Genomic DNA, 21,528 nt, shown 5'->3' with positions numbered 1-21,528 from the left:
CTGCTTTCTTTCTGAACCTGGGCCAATCGGTTAAGATTGGGACTTGCCAAGGAACTAAGCTCAACAAGATATGGTTTAGCTTTACCAGAGGGACTGCTATAAAGAAGAGATCAACAAATGGGACAAGTCAAAATCTGCAGCCAGCAGGGCTGGTTTGGGAGTTAGGAAAGAGTTTCAGGATGCTGGGGACAAGAGGGGATGCAGTGTTGTCCAACACATCCTTTATCAGAAAGCAAACACCTGCAGGTAATTCACAAGTTCAAAAAGATCATCAAAACTGACCAGCCCACAATATTTAAGGAGAGAAAATAGCACCAGACATCTGCTACATTGTCATGTCTCTCTTTAGGAGGACAGACAGAGCTATGAGTGTAGTATTTTGCTTTCTACAAGAGCTGAGGACAACAAAACTGGCAGTCACATGCACTCGTGTCCACGGAGCAGCCCTGCTTCTGCTGAGGAAACAGAGACATGCTTTCTCTGCCATGCTTCTATCTGAGCATCTAAAGAGAGGTGCCTGCACAGAACTCCTTTCAAACCCTCTTTGAGAAGCACCACATCTCTTAACAAAAATTTCAAATAAAATACACTGCTCCATCCAACAAATGCAGCTATGCAGTAGGATCCATCCTGACTCCTGATGATCTACTTAGTTATCAGATGCCCAAGTCAAGCAGCTTCTGCTTCTCTTGCCCAAGTCAGTAAACCATGCAGATGTGGCTCAGATAAGATCACCTGCAACCCCCTCCAGCTGCTAGGAGGTCAGACATCCCTACATGAGATCTGGGGGTGTCAGGCACCATAAGGACCAGTTTAGACTTGCAGCTCAGTCAGTTCCTCTCTAACTCCATGGAAAACACTAGCCATAACGAAAGGTCCTGCAAGCTGGACTGGGCTGTTGGCCACCACTGTCAGCTACCCAGCATTTCACTTACATGTCAAGCCTGCTGCCTGCCCACAAAGCCTGTGCTTTTTTTTCCTGAGCAAGCAGTCTTCCACCTTAAGTTACACCACAGCTCCTCATCCAAGAAAAAGCACACCTCACATAATCAGCTTAATTCAATTTGCAGCAACTTTCTTCAGTTAAGCTTATAATTGGTTAACGACCCCCAATTAAACCTAGATGCAGACAGCACAACTGGTGAGCATCTCCAGGCTCCATGAAAGGGCTCAACCACCAAACCTTCTCCCAACACAGAACGTTGGGATGACGGCAGGAGGTGACAACTTTAATGGATGAGGGGCCAATAAAAATAAAGGCAGCCACACAGAGCGCACGGCTGTGCGGCTAACATTTCATTTCCAAGCAGGATGTTTTTTCAGAGGGCCCCATTAATTTCTCCAAGGTCTGTGGGCCTCACTGTCTCCCATCTGTCTAGCAGGGAAAGAATATAGTGCCCTGCCTTAAACACTTGGGAGACCTCAAGTCCCCTCTTTGCTCTCTGCTCAACCCACTGGTTAAGTCACTAACCCTCTGCAATATGGACACATTAATACTCAGCACGATGAAGGGAGTTCAAGGCTGATTCATAATTCACCTGGACCAAAAAGACACCAGGTTTCTGAGGCCTGGGGCCATAACTTTAAAATGTAGAAGCTGTCAGGGAAAAAAAAATAAAAGAAAAAAAAAAAGTTTGGGGGGAAAAAAAAAGTAGAAATCAGAGCAGTAAAAGGCTGTGGAGTTTACACCCAGGGAAATGATTCCCCTTTTGTGAGGTTCATTGAAGGAGTTACTGTAAATAGTTCATACACAAAACAACATTTCCAGAAGCACTAATGAAATATTTTTTAAAGCTTCTTCCCCCCACCCCCTCCCCAAAGTTATTTCTGGCAGAGAAGAGGAAAAGATGCAAGCTGTGGAGTCTGTGACTGCATAAGGGAAGAAGCTGTTGGATCCCATCTGTCGATGAGGAGGATAAATGACCGCACACATCTCTCCTCTGTGCTAGCTCGTAGCCCAAGTTTGAGGAGAAGGAACGCTCTTGGATCACAGCTTTTGGCAGAGGAGGAAGAGATGGCAGCATGTGGGAGTTTAATCCATGTAGGTCTTCTCCCACAGCCCCTCCACCCCTGCTTTGGGAGCTAACAGACTCTGGATTGGGTGCAAAACAAATTGGTGGGAAGGACAATGAGTGCTCTGCATGGCAACAGGGATGGTAGGAAAATTCTCCTCCATCAAAACCCACAAACTGATGGCAAGCCTCCTCCTGGTGGACTTCAATGGGCTGCCCTGGAGCCAGAGCCTATCTGTGACATCCCTCCTGTAATACCACTGAGCAAGACCCAATCTGCAAGAGTCACTTGGGTGCTGGGTCCAGAGCAGAAGGCCAAATCCCACATCCTCCCAAGGAGAAACAACTTACTGGTGTGCTTCAACACTGTCAAAGAAAGAGACTTCAAGCCACAGAACAATGCAGACAAGCCCTGGCTGGGACAACACAGGTCAGTGCTCTAGTGCATGCAAGACTGGCATTTGATGTATTGGGACTGAGAGCCTGCAAACTGCAGCATTCCTCTGAAACTCTCTTGCTGGAAAAGAGCTAAGGTCAAGACCAGAAGATACCTGGAGGTCAAAGTGTTGCCAAGAAAAACAGCTAAACAGAGTCCACAATTTCTTCAGTCAGTAGCCCAGTCATATAAAGACAGGATTAAACTTAAAATAAGACATTAGAAATTCAGTTTAGGCATCTTTCTTCCTGATTTTAGGCAGTTTTTTCTCAGCATAAAGATAGTTTTATTTCAGTGCCCTGGTAACACTAGCCAGCACTAACTTGAACTTCTGGGGTGCTGAGCACTAGGTGGGCCACACTTAGTGAGTTTATTTTCCTTTGGAATTGTTTTCCTGATGTGTGGGTGTGGCGTTTTTTTGTTTGGTTGGGTTGGGTTTTATTTGTTTGGTTGTTTTTATTAGAGGGGTTGGGGTTTGTTTGGGATTTGTTTATTGGGGTTTATATATATATATATATATATATATATGTAAAATGGACACAACATACTTGTGAGGAGTTCTAGTGTTTTTGTTGGGGTTTTTTTTGGTGTAACTGACCTACTGCCACCCTGCAGCTCTCAGTGCAATGGTAAAGTGGGACTTTGTATTCATGCAAGAACTGGCCAAAGCCATCATCATCTCCACTTTCACATGCTCATACATACCTAGAGGTCAGTCCCTGACAAGAAGTGACTTGCCTGCTTATGTTAGCACCATCTGTGGTATCATTCCAGCAATGCAAGGATTGGGTCAGTGGGGCCTTGAGTCTTCAGGACATCCCAAGACCCAGGAGACATTTTCTGAAGGGATTTGCCCATAACTACATCCACAAACCTCTTCCCCATGAGCCAACCATGCTCATAAAATAGCTGCTGTCATTCCATGTACTACTTTATCTGCATGCAACAAGCAAGGTAGGCATTTATTTAAATAGCTCCCAGTCAAAATCTTGCTTTGGGAGTAAGGGAATCTCTCTCACAAAGCTCTCACATCAAAGCTGTGACTTCACAAATACTCAAGTCAGAGTGTGTGCATACAGGACCATAACAAGGCACAAAAGTACCCAGGCTGTAGCCTTGCTTGGGCAGAGACTGAAGTTAAATCAATAAACATTTTTCCTCTTCCTGCACTTTTGCAGCAAGGACATAAATGCAGTTTGCAGGTAGCAGAGGCAGAGCTTCTTGCTCTCTAATCTTCCTGGCCATTTGACACCAGGTTTCTGCAAATGAAATTAAATTTTACAATGAGAGTGGTGAAACACTGGAAAAAGCAGCCCAGGGACATGATGGATGCTCCATCCCTGGAAACATTCTAAGGCAGGTAGGATGGGGCTCTGAGCAGCCCAATCCAGTTAGAGATGTCCCTGCTTAGTGCGGGGGGGGCTGGACTAGATGACCTTTAAAGGTCCCTTCCAACCCAAAGCGGTCTATGAGTCTATAAAATCCTTTGGCACACTAAAGACAATATCTCATAAGGAACCCAAACAGTGAAAAGAAATACCCTTTGAAGGAGTTTGGGCTCTCCTGGATTAAAAAGAAATATTGTACCCTGTGCTGCGTTACCAAATAGACCCATTACTAGTTTCTCAATGGCCTGTCTACAACCAGTTCAGCTCAGACAATGGTGCAGATGATCTTCTGCAACTTTGTAAAGTCAGCAATTAGCCCCTGAGCCCAGGGAGAGTTTGTCAAGATCCCATCACAGAGGAACAATAACACAGAAATACAGCTTTGAGGGGGAGACAATTTATCAAGCTGACCACAGACGTCTCCCTCATTTTTCCTTTAATAAATCCAGCCTAGCTCTTGGCTGTGCTCAGTACCCTGTCAATGCTGCCTTCTCCTTTCAGGAATGCCTCCCACCTGCAGTCTTCAGACCCTTTGCAACCCTGGAGACATTTATTTTCCCCAACATTTTTCCATAAAGAAATTCAGCCTTTTCTCCCATGAAGAGGAGGGCAATTGAGGCACAGCAAAGCGAGCTGCTTGGCCCAAGGTCAGGGAAGCAGATAGGAATACCTGCTCCTTCAGGCAGGGTTGATGTGCACTGGCCCTTCCCTCATCTGCATGATGAGGATCCCTCTTTTGAATCAGCTGCTTAGGATTTAGTCAAATGCTCTTCACCATCAGAGTTTAATCACCAGGAGTGCCTTCCTTGTGGGATTCCATGGGGCCATTTAGGCAGCCAGCCAAGCTTCTGAGAGCAAGGCATCATCTGAATGCATGTGCTGATTATTCTTAATAACAGTGAGCAGACACCAGCTCAACTCCAATCTTATCTCCATCTCCTATCACCAGTGTGGTGTCTCTATCACCATTTCCACATCCTACTGGTCCTTCCAAGACAGCAATGGTGAGCTTGAGGCTCAAGCCCCTCCTCCCATCTTTGAAGACGTTACTGGGAAGAGCTGTGTTGGCAAACATGGGGGCTGTGCTCTGAAGTCCAAGGGGAAAGGTCTGCTCAGGTGGCCATCTCTCAGGAGCACCGGGCATCAGCGCCGTGAGGCTGCCAGCAGACACGATTGCCTGTGTTAATTTCATGCCCACCCTCTTCATTCTCCACAAAATTCCAGGCAGGCCTTCCACTTTGGCTGACATTCAAAACTGTCACCTCTCCACAGACATTAACTTGGAGGCCTCTGTCATCCCTCACATTAAAATGCTATCACAGGGAGTCAGCACGGCTCGACTCAGGCAGCTAAGGGGCTGGCTCCAGCCACACTGCGGGGACAGCCGATTCACACTTGACATCCATGGTCAATTTGACAGTGATGGACACACTACTTAGGAGTCATTTGCTGATCTCATTTCCCCAGGTGGGAGGTCGTGCCACAGAGCTGCCTTCCCTGGGGAGGAGAAGCGGTGATGCTCTCCAGCCTCTCTGGGAGTGGAGAAATAATGCAGATGGGCTTCCCCGTCTGCTCACTGAGCAGGAGATGATCTACAGATCCTGCTGGGAACTCAAAATGCAGCTGCCTAACTCTCCTCATGTGGAAGTGGCTTTGCTCACAGGCAAGCACCTTGCCTCCCTCCAAAAAAAATTCATGTCCATTCCTTTACAACTTTACAACCCAGTGTGTGTTTCTGGGTTACCCCTTTCCTTCTTGGTCAGGACAGAGGAAAAAGTCCACAGCCTTCTCGACCCCTGCTTGCATTTTCTGAGCCCACTTGCTCTTGCTGCACATGCTGCCAAAGGCCACAACAGACTGCCTTCAAACCAAGACACACCTTTTCTCCCAGGCAAGGTCTAGTCACCATATCCTGACCTTCTTTACAGCAAGGAGATACAGAGGTGTGATGCTCATTAAGCTCTAAATCAGCTTTTAATGGACACATGCATCTTCCTTTTACCAGGTTGTGTATCAGTGTGGAGGTGCTCACCGTCATTGTCACATGTCCATCCTTCCAAGAAGGCAATGATAAAATGGGCAACTGCCAACAGCCCTCACAGCTGCTTCAGGACAGCAATGCTCCAGGAAGGAGAGGACTTTATAAGCCTTCCCCTTCTACCATGGGCTCCAGGGATCACCATAGGTGCACACAGCCCTGGGACAGGTTAGCATGGTGCATCTTGGCTTCAGTGCCTACAGGACTGTTACACAAACAGGTTGGGTGACTAACTCAGATGCTTAACCCAAGCTCCATCACACTCCCCATTTGACTTAAGGCCCCTCAGCACCTGCATCTACTGATGTCCAGGCACATTACTGCCATAGCTCTGGCCTCAGTAAGTCAGAGATAGTAGCAGCCTCCCGCACCCCTGTGTCATAGAATCATATAATGGTAGATGTTGGAAGGGACTTCTACAGATCATCAAGTCCAATTCCCCTGCCAAAGCAGGATCATCTAAGGGCAGGTCACACAGGAACACATCCAGAGAAAGAGATTCCACAACCTCTCTGGGCAGCCTGTCCTAGTGCTCTGGCACTCTCACGACAAAGAAGCTTTTCCTCATGTTGAGATGGAACTTCCTGTGTTCCAGTTTGTGTCCATTGCCTCTCATCCTATTGCTGGGCAGCCATGAGGGCCACTTCTGGATACCCACACCTCAGATATTTGTAAACATTATGAAGACCTCCTCTCAATCTGCTCCAGACTAAACAGCCCCAGGTCTCTGAGCCTTTCACCATTCATTTCTAAAACCAAAGCCCACCTGCAGCTGAGGGGGTGCCAGCTCTAATGCAGTTTGGTCACTCTGGTGCATAAATTCCAGTGAAATCAAGCTGAGTTAAGCTAAGCTAAAATACACAGGGAACTAATCAAAACTGAGCTGAAAACACAAGTTTCCATACAGACATGAAGCTGCAAGCCACCAGAGCTGTGGTCCCCTGAGTCATTATACCACAGGAGAGGACAAAGCACTTCTTTTTGTTTGTTTTTAAAATGCACAGAGCAGTTTAGTCTAATCTCCTAGAAATTCCCTCCCACTTCATATTGCCCTAGCACAGTGTCATTGGTAACACACTCAAATCCCAGGGCTGCAGAGGATAATTACAGCAGGGGAACCCAGCCAGCTACCACTGGGAACCACCTCCCAGCTTTTCCCAGCTCTAGGAGGCCTGATCTGAGCCCCATTCTAAACACTCTGTAAAACAGATGTCTTATGCAGTGTGCCCAAGCGGCCTTCCCCCAGATTAGGCTCTTTTAGATCAGACAAACAGAGCAAATTCCAGCATCCTCCAGTCCTTGCAGCAGACATGGCTCCTTTGAGAGTGAGGAGTGATCCAGCTTGGAGGGTGCCTCTTGCCACAGCTGTGCCTGCCTGGCTCTGGGACAGTGGCACGCTATTTCTGTCACTGATGCCACCTGTCTCAGATGAAGGAGGCTGAGGAATTTCACTCCCAGGCTGAGGAATTTCACTCCCACCAGCCATGCTCACACAGACTTTCTCAAAGCTGACCAAGGGTCAGCACCAAGGGTGCAGCAGCAACATCCTTACACAAGATAGTCTGGTCTCTTCCTTTGCCTCTAAGCAGCAGAGAATTCAGCTGCTGAGCTGTGGCCAGGGTGTATGGAATGGGACTGTCTGACAGACTGAGTGGTGGATCTTACAGCTTCAAAGGCAAAGCCCTAGGCCCTAACACTGCTACTGCTCTCCCTGCTGAGCTGCAGCAAGGGTCTCCAACAGCCTGGCTCTGCTCCACTACCCTCATCCTCAGCCAAGACAAGGACTGCACTAGCCTCTTTGGTTACTTGTTCATGCCTTTTATGGGGAAGATGGTTTTACAGCAGGGTCTGGTAGAGTACTCAGCTTTCCCTTCCAGACTCCAGCAGAAAGAACTTGACCCGTGTCCTCAGACCCTCTTAGTCATCGGGCTGAGCCGCCTCTCCCCTCCTCCCACCACCCTCCTTCTTTCATGGAGCAGCAGCAGCAGCAGAGCATGGGGTGAGAAGTCAAGGGAAGGACAACTTGAGTGATGGAGCTGAGGTTGTGGGGTCAGCGCAAGGCGTCGTGATCCGGGCTCAGACAGAGCCATTTCCTCTGTGATTTTATCCGCTGCGATTTTTATCTTTCGTCTGTTCACACGTCATGCCACCTGGACATAATACAGAGCAAGCTGAGCGCTGGGCTCCAGACTTAACCCCTTCCCTGCTCCCCAAGAAGCAGGAGGCCTCATGCATGGAGCGAGGCTGTGCTCGTGGCTTTGCCTGGCAACAAGGGGCTTTTCTTTACGGGCCCTTTTTATGGCCTGGAACATCTATAAGCGGAAGGCTTAATCCTGCTCTGCTGACCCCGTGGACAATGTTATGATTTACTCACAAATGTCACATTCTCAGCAGCATTCACGAGAGGTGATTTTTGGTATTTGTTTTAGGAGAGACATGTCTGTTCCTGCTCCAAGCCACGTGAGCGCAGCCCTGGTAGCTTGCAGCGAGAGCACTCTATCACTCAGGTGATGGTGCAGACATAAAAGGGAGGCAGAAACAATTTCCTCTCACTACACACAAGTATTCAGCCTTAGCAGCTGCTTATATAGGGCTGGAGTAATGAAGACCATCCCTCTGTTCCAAGTCCACGGGTGGAATTAGGTGGTATTTGACATGAGTGCAGGTGTTCAGACCAAGCTACGCTGAGTTATACCAAGAGCAGAGAACATTTTGAGTCTACAGGGAAATTATCAACAATCTCCCTACCAAAGTCTCAGCCATTGAGCATGTCAGATCTAAAAACCTTTAAAAGGCAGATGAAAACCATGACCCCATTCTGTAGGCAAGGACTAGCATGAGAAAGGAAGGGGAGGAAAGGGATATTAAAGCCAGGACCTGTCCCAGCTGCCATGTCACCAGCTGTAGTGCACAGCACCTCACTAACCATTTCATCACCACACATCCCCTCGCCTCTGCAGGCTGGGCAAGAGTCCAAGTGTCCTCACACGACATCCATTGATCTTCCCTTCAGGTCCACCTCACGTCAAATCCCACGGTTCAAACAGGATGCAGCAGGAGTTGCACAGGAGACCCAACCTGTAAGAAACAGTGGAGGGGCCTGCAGGAAGCCTGACAACCCCCATAACATGTTCCTCCATTCTTCTCCAGGCAGGACTCACCTTCCCACCCTTTGCCTTTCCTGGATCCTCCAAAGAGCAGAGGCTGGCTCCCGCATCCCCTCGGTTCTACCGTGATAAATTACCACCGGATGGGACCAAAGTAGAAACTGCTTTGGGTGTGGGGTATTTTAAGGTGCCTATGAGGTTTTCTTCAAGTTTTTTTTCCTTATTTGTTTCCTTACTTGCTTCTTGTCCCAGCACTGTCCCTTTCTTAAAGGCACAGCCTCAAATGCTCACACCAACCATAGTTGGAACCATAGTTGGAAACTCCTTGTTGTTTATCTTAAAAGACTAGGCCAGCTAGCCATGAAAACTGTAAAGGTCCTGAGGTCATTTTTATTTTCATTTGTGGCTTCTTAAAACCAGTGACCTCAAAAAAAATAGTATCTGGATAAAAATGCACATTGTCAAATAAAGCCCCTTTTGGTCTTCATGCATGGCTCCCAACTAAGCAATCTATGGGTGGCAAGCTGCAATATTTCTAATGGCCCTTTCAAATTAAATCGAAGTGCATTAGAAGGAGCTCTACCAAATTAGAGTTCTGGTTGTATTTCAGAAGGACTATGGTAGAGGGCAGGGATGACTTGGTTTTTCAATAAACCCTATGCACAGTGAACAGATATGAATGAATTTCAAAAGGTTAACTAATTCTCATGCAGAAAGCCAACTCTCTTTTGACATTAAGAGACTCTTTTATTTAGGGCATTCCCTACATAAGGGCTGCCAAAAGCCAGGTAGATATAATGGAAAGGATCTGTCCCTAAGTGCCCAGCTCTCATACACTCCCAAAGCATCTGCCCTTGGCCACTGTCAAGAGGAGTTTACTTTATCAGAAATGATCCATTCAGTTTGGCAGTTCTGATTTTTCTTACAGGCACAGAGAGCCAGGCATGCAACTGACTTCAAGAGAAACGGGCCCACTTGGCTACATATCAGTGCTCACCCAGTGGTGCATCAGCTCTTTGAGACAGGGACCTTCTGTCCTGTGTCTGCACACCGCACAGCACAGAGATCCCTGCTCAGCCCCTGCGTATGCCTCCCACAGCTTCTACATATGTCCAGGTGTATGGAACTTCACTGCGGTGCAAGGGCTGCAGTCCCAAGCTTTATCCTACCCGAACTTCACACAAACTCTGCTTTGCCACAAGACAAAAATACATTTTTCCCTTGAGCAGGAGTCTGAATGCACAAAGAACTTTGACCTTGATGTACCTACTTCAGCAGTCTTCAGCCTTCTTGCTGTCTTTAGGTAATTCCCTTCGGCATCTCCTCTCTGTTTCAACTGTTTCCATCAGTCACCTGTTCACTGGATTTGCCCTTGTAGCACATCTCCAGAGACAGAAACACTCCTGCACTAGAGAAGACACAGATGCCTGATGACAATTGGTGGTAATCAAACAGCTGCATTCAGAAGTTACATCCCCAGACAGACTTCTATCCACACACAGAAAATAACCCTGAAAAATAAGAAAAAGGGGGGAAAAAAAAAGCATGAACAATTACACCTTCTCCCTGTGGACTGAGGACACAAATACTCCTGTTTCCACCAATTCTTCCCAAAACAACCCTTCTGGATCTTTCTTTTAAGAACCTTCACTTTCTAAGATATCCACAGAAACCACAACTTCCAGATCCAGGTTTCTGTAGCAAGAATCATGCTGTGCTACCAGGCTGGAGGTAGCAAACATTGCTGTGTCTTCATGTGGACAACACCCTGCAGAGAACAGGCAGCAAAGCCGAGCCTGAACCATCAGACCATCGTTCTTCCCAGCAAGCTGCCAAGGGAGCCCTCCAGCAGCATAAATTTTGGGGTGCCCTTGCTCTGTGGTCAGCCCCAGTCAAAGACATCTTATCACCGGCCATTTCCCCATGCAGTACAAATTCATGTCCCTATCATTAAAGAGACACATGGTTTATTTACTCATTACCATATCCAGCTGTTGGCTTTCCTTCTCCCCATAATTCAGGGTAAGTAGTGATTTGACATAAATAATACCCCATTCAGCAATGGCCTGAAAGATATTGTAAATATAGAAAAAGTCTTCAGCTCCAATAGCTCTTTCCAAGTGCTTGGTCCAAACCTCACTTAGTATGGGACTGGGGGGGAGGCTGGGGAAGAGAAAACCCAATACTATTACTTAAACAGCCCCATTAAAAATGAGCAGAGAGTGAGTTACAGCTTTATTAAACAGATGACATTACATCAGGAATGATGAATCATAATGTTTCTTTTCAGGATTACAATGGCATACAACCTCTTCAGCTGTAATCGTTTGCCTCCTATTCCCAGCCACCATCAGGTGTGCTGCTCCCTCTTCCTCATTACATTAACACCAGTGCCGGGGACCGACAGGCTCAAAAACCCTCAATGGCTCACAAACTGCCACAGCTTGCTGCTGTGCAGAAGGGAGTGGGATGATCCTACCAGGAAGCCCAGAGGGGATCCTGGGTTTTGTTTTCCGCTCTAGATAGGCACAGAAGGGCAAGATGCCTTCCAAGGGAAGCACATGGGGGTTTCTTCAGGTTTCCAGCCAGGAGAGTGTCTGGCATATATCAAGCTCACCTTCTTGCCTTGGTTTCTCCTGTGTCAGAGGAACTGAGCAGGGTGAAGCAACAAGCCAGTGGCCAAACTCACGCTGGTCACCAATACCCCTATCCATTTGCACCTCCAGTTTACCTCCTAGCTAGCTCACGGACAAATCCATGAGCAGAGCTCATGTGCCCTGGCTCCTGTCACAACATTGGCTCTCAACTTGTCTGGCTCCCATGTATCCAACAGCCCAGTGAGCCATCCTTTGCTTTGGCCTCAGCTGGCCTCAGCCAGCTTCTCCTGAGCTTATGTTGGGGCAAAGGAAAACAAGTACAGACATATAGAGTCATAGAATTATCAGGGTTGGAGGAGACCTCATATACATTTCTCCAAAGCCTCAGGAGAGGAATCTGTGGTGGACCCCAGATTCTGGGGTTGTGTGTCTTGAGGCTTGTAATATCCAGTTCCCTTCCATTACAGGGGCTGCAGTGGAGCATGTAGTTGGGATTTCAAGAACAAGAGCAATATGGGAGATTGCATAGTGCAGGACAACAGGGAACACCAAGAGGCTGTCAGATAAAGGACTCTAGACTGCAGACCCTCTGGTACATGTACTGCTCTGCTGCTTTACCCACCAGAAAAGCAGATCCCCACTCCCAAAACACACCACATCAATTTAGCTGTTTGCTGGCTCTGTCCATTGCTGAGCTCTTCATAAACTCCTTCAATCCATGCCCACATCTTTCCCAGTGTATTTAAACCCTCATCATCTCCAAGACAGGTCATGTACATGGATCAGAAAGAAGAGCACTTCTGAAGATGGATTCCACTCCCTGAGTCAATCCTTGCAGGACTGACAGAGGCACTGTTAAGAGAGCAGTGTCTAGTTCTGGGCCCATCAAGAAGGACAGGGAACTGGTTGAAAGAGTCCAGCACAGAGCCACAAAAATGGTTAAAGGAGTGAAACATCTTCCTTATGAGGAGAGTCTGAGGGAGCTGGGGCTCTTCAGCTTGCAGAAGAGGAGCCTGAGGGGTGACCTCATTCATGTTCATAAACATGTAAAAGGTGAGTGCCACGAGGATGGAGTCAGGCTCTGCTTGGTGATGCCCAATGACAGGACAAGGGGCAATGGGTGGAAGTTGAGGCAGAGGAAGTTCCATGGAAACATGAGGAAAAAAATTTTCACTGTGCTGGTGACAGAAGACTGGAACAGGCTGCCCAGGGGGGATGTGGAGTCTCCCTCTCTGGAGATAGTCAAAACCTACCTGGATGCATTCCTGTGTGATCTGCTCTAGCTGATCCTGCTCTGGCAGGGGGGTTGGACTGGATGATCTTTGGAGGTCTCTTCCAGCCCCTAACATTCCATGATTCTGTGAAGACACAAAGCTCCCAGTGCCTGCAGCCCAGCAGGCAATGCCGTGGCCCAGAAGCACCACGTGAAACGTTTCCCACGTTTTGTTCTTCTCGTCCTTCTCCCAAGGTTTGCCTGCTGCCTATAAATATCCAGGAGAGCGTGACATCCCAGCTCCTAGATAAAGCAGTGCTGTGCCACAGCCCCACACAACCTCAACAGCTTCTATTTTTGCCTCTCTGGTGAGAACCACGTGTCAGCTCTTGACAACACACACACAAAAAAGCAAGCCCCGGCACTCGGCTCCCCCACTCCCCCTCCACCTTCTGCTCAGGCAGGCCTCAGACGAGCACCCAGCAGCCCCATCTGCTCGTCACCTGCTCGCGTTTGGGTAGCAGCTACGTCAAACGCCCAGCTCACGTTTTCACACATAGGAGTTTGCTGTCTGAGTGATGAGGCTGTCTGCGCTCCCATTGTGCTTTGCCATCCAGAAGGGTTTTTCAGAGCCTTTACTGCGTGCCAGTAGCTCTCACACAGGTTATCAGCCTCCTTGCCCCCATTATACGGACTGGGAAACTGAGATGTAGAAAGTGGGCAGAAGCCTGTGACCTCCAACATTCCCAACTCTTTAGTCCTCTGCCCCTCGGTAACCTCTTCCTCTGAGGTGTTCCTCTGTCTGCTCATCTTTACAATGGTAGCTGTTTCTGGGGAAAAAAAATTAAAACAAAACAACAACAACAAAATTAAAATCTCAAACACCCACCCCCCCCCCCACATTATCATAGAATCAATAAGGTTGGAAGAGACTTCAAAGATCATCAAGTCCAACCTGTCACCCAAGACCTCATGACTAAATCATGGCACCAAGTGCCACGTCCAATCCCCTCTTGAACACCTCCAGGGATGGTGACTCCACCACCTCCCTGGGCAGCCCATTCCAATGGTGAACGACTCTCACAGTGAAGAACTTTCTCCTCACCTCAAGCCTGAACTTCCCCTGGTGCAGCTTGAGACTGTGTTCTCTTGTTCTAGTGCTGGTTGCTTGAGAGAAGAGACCAACTTCCTCCTGGCTACAACCACCCTTCAGGTAGTTGTAGACAGCAATAAGGTCTCCCCTGAGCCTCCTCTTAAACAATCCCAGCTCCTTCAGCCTCTCCTCATAGGGCTTGTGCTTGAGGCCTCTCCCCAGCCTTGTTGCCCTTCTCTGGACACGTTCAAGTGTCTCAATGTCCTTCTTGAACTGAGGGGCCCAGAACTGGACACAGTATTCAAGGTGTGGCCCAACCAGTGCTGAGTACAGGGGCACAATGACTTCCCTGCTCCTGCTGGCCACACTATTCTTGATGCAGGCCAGGATGCCGTTGGCCTTCTTGGCCACCAGTGACAATCATTTCTCTTTCCACTACAATTGTTATAATCACAGAATGCATCAGGTTGGAAGGGACCCTCAAAGACCACTTTATCCAACCCCTCTGCACTGAGCAGGGACCTCTTCAACTCGATCAGGTTGCTTGGGACCCCATCAAGCATGCCCTTGAATGTCTCCAGGGATGAAACCTCATCTCTGGGCAAACTGTTCCAGCACTGGCTCTAATCTTAAAGCAAAAAAATAACATCTCCACCCCAGATTTTACTCTAGTTTAGAAGTGAGTCAGCTCTCAAGCCTCAGCTAGAAAGAAAGGCACTTGCTAGGAAGGATAGGGGAAAATAGCACATTAGATTCACCAGGCTCCTCTTGGGTCATGCTCAAATTACAACGATTTAAGTTAATGAATAGATTTCCTTTTGTTCCAGCTCAGCTTCAATCTGCAGCGTTCCAGCCCTTATCCCAAGATGGAAGAAAGCACTATTCAGCTAAAACAAAGCCCAGCTTCCCTCTAGCATTACCACCAAGCCTTCCTCATAATAATATTTATAAAATAGCTATTAAGGTGGGAGGCAATGCTAAAACCACAGCTGTAAGAGTCAGGCACCAGAGTTATAAAATACCAGGAGTTAAATCTGCCCTGCCAGAAGTTCCCTTCCCACCAAATGTTTTTGTTTCAAAGCCTCTTTAATGGCTGGGCCACATCCTGCTTACTCCTCAGGACCTCTGCCTGATCCAGGCAGGATTTGTGACCAAAAATTGTTGATAAGTTCTTCACTGAGAGAGTCATTCACCATTGGAATGTGCTGTCCAGGGAGGTGGTGGAGTCACCATCCCTGGAGGCGTTCAAGAGGGGATTGGACGTGGCACATGGTGCCATGGTCTAGTCATGAGGTCTGTGGTGACAGGTTGGACTCATTGATCTTTGAGGTCTCTTCCAACCTTAGTGATACTGTAATATGGTGACTGCATCTCCTGACACCTCATACCACATTTGGCTTCAGTGTCTGCTCAAACCTGTTTGGCACTAATTGTGAGGGGCATTTGGGTCAAGGAACATCCATTTGGATAGTGCCCACCTGTCTACAGAGCAGGAGGGCCAGCCATGCATTTCTCTGAGTGCTCCAGGGCAGAGAGTGAAGCAGGTCACAGCAGAACCACAGAAGAGTAGGACAATGAGTCTTTCTCCTTGGCAGGCATGGTTTGACACAGTCTCTGCTTCTTCCAGGGAGCAGGAAAACATTTTTTGTGCAGCCTTTGGCAGGAACATTTTTCCAGGGAGAATCTCATCTTTGGCATGTTTTACTCCCCTATGCCAGCAGACTGCAAGCAGTAAGGAATAGTTGAACCCATGGAGTAGATCCTAAGTCTGACATCTTGCCATCCTTGCCCTACACAATAACCATCACCAGGACAGCAGCAGAGAGGAGCAGGCAGGCTACCTGGTTGCTCTGGATCATTGTGAAGCATTAGCTTCTTGGGAGTTATTAGCAGCCCAGGCAAGAAGCTAACAAGGTGGGGACTTCCCCAAAAAGGTTAATTTGCTGGAACAAAGCCTCAGTGCAACCACCAGGACAGTTAGAGGGATAAAAAGTACAGAGACAGGCAGCCAGGCAGCCACAGCCAGCTTGCTGCCAGGCACTCAATATCACCACACAAATATGAGGCTAATGCACAGGACCAAAGGTCAGGCTGTGATGGCACATGGCACCTCCAAAAGCCTTGCAGACCTGAGTACCCAGTGAGACAGGATCCCAGCAGCACCTCTGCTCTGGAAGTTCTCAGAGTTTTCCACCTCTACAAGACCCCATTTATCCCAAACCAAGGAAAGTAATTTCACTGCAGCCAGCCCCATTGCTCAGCATATCTGGTTTCCAGCATAACCTCAGCTCTGGAGTTCACCCAGCAACAATTACACTGAGCCCCAAAGAGACAGTCACATCAGGAACACACTGAAGAAGGGCTGCAAGGACCAGCAAGCCAAGGGAATAGATTTATGCTGGAAGAGGGTAGACTTAGTCTAGATATTAGGAAGAAATTCTTTACAGTAAGGGTGGTGAGACAGCAGTTGCCCAGGGAGATTGTGGATGCCCCCTCCCTGGAAGCATTCAAGACCAGGTTGGGCAGGGCCTTGAGCAGGCCTGGTCTAGTGGAAGGTGTCCTCACCCATGGCAGGGGTATCAAAACTAGATGATCTTTAAGGTCTTTTCCAACCCAAACCATTCTATGACCTGAGAGTGAAGGCTACCTACATTTGATGTCTGCAGCTGCAATAACTTTTTTGCTGACTTTTCTCAGCATCATGATGGTGAGGAAAGGATGGGGAAGGAGATTTGTGAGAAGAGGAAGAATCACTGTGTCTGTGCCAGCTGACACCCCATGTAACACCAGCCAGAGCATTTCAGCTCTAACCCCTGCATTATGCCAAGCATTGACACTAATAGGACAACAGCTGAGCAATTAAAAGGAGAGTAGAGACAATGAGATATCAAGTCAAAAAGGCTCATGGACAAGAGACAGAAAGACCTAATTTCTGCTTGTTTGCTTTGGTGAATGGAATATTGTCAGACAGATACCACACTCAGGAAAAACCACATTTCTGTGTCACCACCAATTACTGCCTCTTCCTTAAGAGACTGGAATCCTTCTGCCTTTTTGCTGGATCAGGGTTTTGCACAGACCCTATAGAAAGAGTGTCAGAGCTTGGAGTGCACAGCATCCCTCTGCACAGAGAAGTGGCTGAAACAAGCAGGTGGCCCTGCACTCACTCTCATTTAAAGACTGTTCACAAATTGTGGGAAACAAGAATTAACAGTCCCTTCACTAGGGACAGGGGCATGGGGAAACACAGAAGAGAGCTTCTGGATCAGGAGACAAACAGCAACTTGCTAAGGTCTTGTTCACACACTTCCCCAGCAGAGTTGACCGCCAGTATAGGGTGGAGTTGGTTGCACTGGGTTTGGAGCCCCAGGTGTAACTGTTCTGAGTACATGTGGTGGATACAACCCTAGTTCTGCAAGTCCTGGGCAGCCCTGGGGCTCATGGCTGGTGAGAGGACCCTGGAGGAAGCAGGGCTTCAGGTTTGGGTAGGTGTCTCTTCTGACACATTATTAGACAGACAATGTGGCAAGAAAATAAAAGTGAGCAGCAAAAAGGAGTCCACTCCATCCAGGCAGGACTAATGTCCCTAATGTTCCCCTCAAAGCCTGTGACCCTCTGTCCTAACAAAGCCCTCTGAGGTCTCACAGGAAATCCACAGCAAAAAGCCACTGGTGGGGTTGAGGACAAGGTCAGGAAAGAAAATTATGGGCGAGGGAGCAGCCAGCAAGCACAGACAGACACCAAACCTGGTGTATGGCAGCCACAGAGAGAAGAAGAAAACCAGGACCGGAGGCTGTGTGTCCAATCATTGCTTTCACTACATTAAAAATGTAAATTCCCTGTGTACTAGGCCTGCCTTGGAGATATGGAGAGTAGCAGGCAATTAGGAGTAACGAAGTAGCAATGACAGCAGCAACAGGCAAACGTCTCTGGGAAAGCAGTGGGTTTGGTGAGAGGTGCAAATCTCCCTCCCCCGCTTCAAGAGTGCGTGGGAAGGGGCGTCTGGTCCAGCTCTCACTTTACTTCTCTGCCAGTTTAATGCTTCCTATCATGCAGTGGAAGTATCACATCTAATCTGGGTTAATAGGATCGCTGGCACGCTCAAGGGAGGCATTGCTGGGAAGAGGCACAGGCAATGCGACCCAGGGGCCTCGGCAAGCCACGGGCACACGTGGCTCTGGAGCCAGACGCGTGCTCCGCCGCCGCATCCTCGGGGCACTAGTAAAGGTCGATCATACACCGTATGCCCTTCCCCAGTAGGGTGTTAACAGTCTCCCTTTGCTACCCAGACGTGCTCCTCCATGTGACTCGCAGGAGCTCAATCCCTCTGAGATCATGCTCTGACACTGCCGGGGAAATGACTCAAACGGCTCCAAAGAAACACACAAAAAGAAACACACAGGAAGGTGAAGGCTGAGAGCAATGGCAGCAAAGTCACCGTCTTGGAAAGCCAGGTTAGAAAGACAATTTGGCATCCTCTAGTCCTTGTCACGCAGTGCAGTGACATCATAAGCAGCCTCGGAATTACCTGCAAATCACCCATTGCCCAGCGCCCTGCAGACACAGCCTGTGAGGGAGTAACACCACACAGGTGACAAATGCAGACACCCCTACTTCCAACCCCACCCAGGAAGTAGAAATGAAGAAGAAACCAAAAATTCAGACAACACCAGCCTAAGGAAAGGGAGACAAATGCTAGGAAACAACAGAAACCTGAGGGGGGGAGGAGGGGGGAAGCAGGGAAAAGTGCTGGGGACAAAAATCCATAAAAACCTAGAGAAACAGGGGCACAAGGAATGGGAGAAATAAGAGATACAGGAGGGCTGGTGAGGAGACAGAGCTAGGTGGAGGCGACTGGGTTAGAGGCAATCTTACATCAGTTTATGAAAATATCCCATTAATCTTCATAGCACAATCTTAATTGCAAAATCTTTCATCAGCCTTGTTATTTGTGCACCTGTCACTGGAGACACTCAGAGTTGTTTTGTCGTCATTTCTCACACTAATTAGAGGGGCTTGGGGTGGTTTGTGGGGTGGGATGGGGATGGCAGGGAGTGTGTTGGGGGGGGGGGGGAGGCTGTTGTTGTTTTAATTGTCCTCAAGCACAGCTCAGCTTCACAGTAACACTGCCAATTAGGGTCCCACCCTGTGCAGGGCTTGTAGGCCTGCTAGGCACATTACAGAGGACTAGAGGGGTTGTTTTAATTAAATACCCCCAGACTAGTGGGGAAATATTTAGAGCAGTTTAACAATCTGCTGCAGAGTTGCTAAGCCTCCAATATATCTGCTTAATGTTCATTTGGGTATTTAATAATCTCCCTACCTTATCTAATCCTGTTTAAATTTAAAGAGATGCATCTAAGCTAGTGCTTATTAACAGCCGCTGGTTATTAAAACATATTTGAGATGTCATCACCAGCAAGCAGTCCCAGTAGCAGGCAGGAGATGTGGTGCCTGCAGATGTATTTCTTTCTTAACTGGGGCTGCCCAGGGATAAGACCCAGTGCTTTCATCGCAAGCTCTGTTCTCACCACACTGGTACCCTTAGTTTCCAACCTGCTCCATCTGCCTGTGGAAGGCAATCATAGAATCATTTGGGGGGAAAAAACATCCAAGATCATCAAGTCCAACTGTCAATCCAGCACCACCATGGTACTAAACAATGGCATCCTGGCCTGCATCAAGAACAGTGTGGCCAGCAGGAGCAGGGTGGTCGTTCTGCCCCTGTACACTGCACTGGTTAGGCTGCACCTCGAGTCCTGTGTCCAGTTCTGGGCCCCTCAGTTTAGAAAGGCTGTTGAGTTGCTGGAACGAGTCCAGAGAAGGGCAACAAAGTTGGTGAGGGGTTTGGAACACAAGCCCTATGAGGAGAGGCTGAGGGAGCTGGGGTTGCCTGGAGAGGAGGAGACTCAGGGGTGACCTTATTGCTGCCTACAACTACCTGAAGGGAGGTTGTAGACAGGTAGATGTTGGTCTCTTCTCCCAGGCAGCCAGCACCAGAACAAGAGGACACAGTCTCAGGCTGTGCCAGGGGAGGTTTAGGCCGGATGTTAGGAAGAAGTTCTATAAAGAGAGAGTGATTGCCCATTGGAATGGGCTGCCTGGGGAGGTGGTGGAGTCACCATCATTGGAAGTGTTGAGAAGGAGACTTGATAGGGTGCTGGTGCCATGGTTTAGTTGTTTAGGTGAGTTGGATTGGTTGATGGGTTGGACGCAATGATCTTGAAGGTCTTTTCCAACCTGGTCTATTCTATTCTTTCTAAACCATGTCCTGAAGTGCCATGTCCACACGCTTCCAGAACACCTCCAGGAGTGGTAACTCCACTACCTCCCTGGGCAGCCTGTTCTAACACTTCACCACTCTTTCAATAAAGAGATTTTTCCTAATATCCCACTTAAACCTCCCTGGTACAATTTCAGGCCATTTCTTCTCATTCTATTACCTGATACTAGAGAGAAGAGACTGGCCCCACTTCACTACATTCTCCTTTCAGGGAGCTGCAAAGAGCAATGAGGTCTCCCCTCAGCTTCCTCTTCTCCAGGCTAAACAATCCCACTTTCCTCAGCTGCTCCTCATATGACTTACTCTCTAGACCCTTCACTAGCTTTGTTGCCCTTAAAGGTGGCAGCCTTGCTGTGTAATTAGCCAAAGGCACAGATTGTTTGTTTTCAAGGCTGTTTTCCAGGACTTCAGCTACTCAGACTGAGGCATTTTTAAAAGAGCTGGATGCTTTGTTTTTCTCAGGTTAATGAAAGCTGTGTCTTGTTTAGCTCAGCCAATTCCTCACAACCCTTTTGCTAGGTCCACAGAAAACCAATTGCTTGAGGACAGTCTAGAAGGCCAGAAAGACTTTATTTTGCAAGCTTTTAATCCAACTATCCTTACATAATTTGTCTACTTCTGGGCTGGCTGTTCTACTCTTGGTAGTCACCTTATCTCAGTTGGATGCACTGCCATTTCCCACAGCAACACTCATTAGGTTGTCTTGACTGCCTCTCCTTCATTCTCTCCAAAACAGGTAGCTCCAGCACACTTAGCAGTGATGCCACCCAAAATTGCCATGAGGGCAGGTCCCAAAATATTGTTATCACAGGCAATAATAGGTTATTATAGAACACATAACTCTCAACTTGAACAGCTTATACAAAGGGAGAGTCAAGACAACAATTTAGGTGTGAAATGGCCTCCAGGTCTAGCAAAGAATTTTTCTAGCACATTCAGGACACAAACAGTAAGTCAGTCTTAAATCCCCCAAAACTGAACAGAGCCTAGGCCAACACCAGCTCACCCAACTTCAAAGTACCTTCACTGCTGAAGCTAGAAAGTAGCAGCTGTCTATGTCAAGAGAGGAGAAAACTCTAGCAGCCAATTTAAAACCAGAAAACACATATTGGAGAAATCTCCTTGCCCAGTTACACAAGATACACTGCTCCCAAGAGCTTAGGTCGCAATGCCTCCAAGGCTTAATGTCAGCATCCTCAGCTGGGCAAGGTTCCCCATCCATCTTGTTCAAGCAAGACTCTCTTAGGTTCTTACCGTAAAGGGCTGATTTTCATCACAAGCCTGGTGCTCTGCTTTTGGCCACCTTGTTTTGAGACAGAAATGGACCATTTGGAGAGAGTGAGCCCAGAGGTGACACATCC

This window comes from Melanerpes formicivorus, unplaced genomic scaffold, assembly GCF_026170545.1.
Source record: "Melanerpes formicivorus ecotype bairdi unplaced genomic scaffold, bMelFor1.0.p_v2 SCAF_7, whole genome shotgun sequence".
Taxonomy (NCBI): domain Eukaryota; kingdom Metazoa; phylum Chordata; class Aves; order Piciformes; family Picidae; genus Melanerpes; species Melanerpes formicivorus.
Note: the sequence above shows the minus strand (reverse complement) of the source record.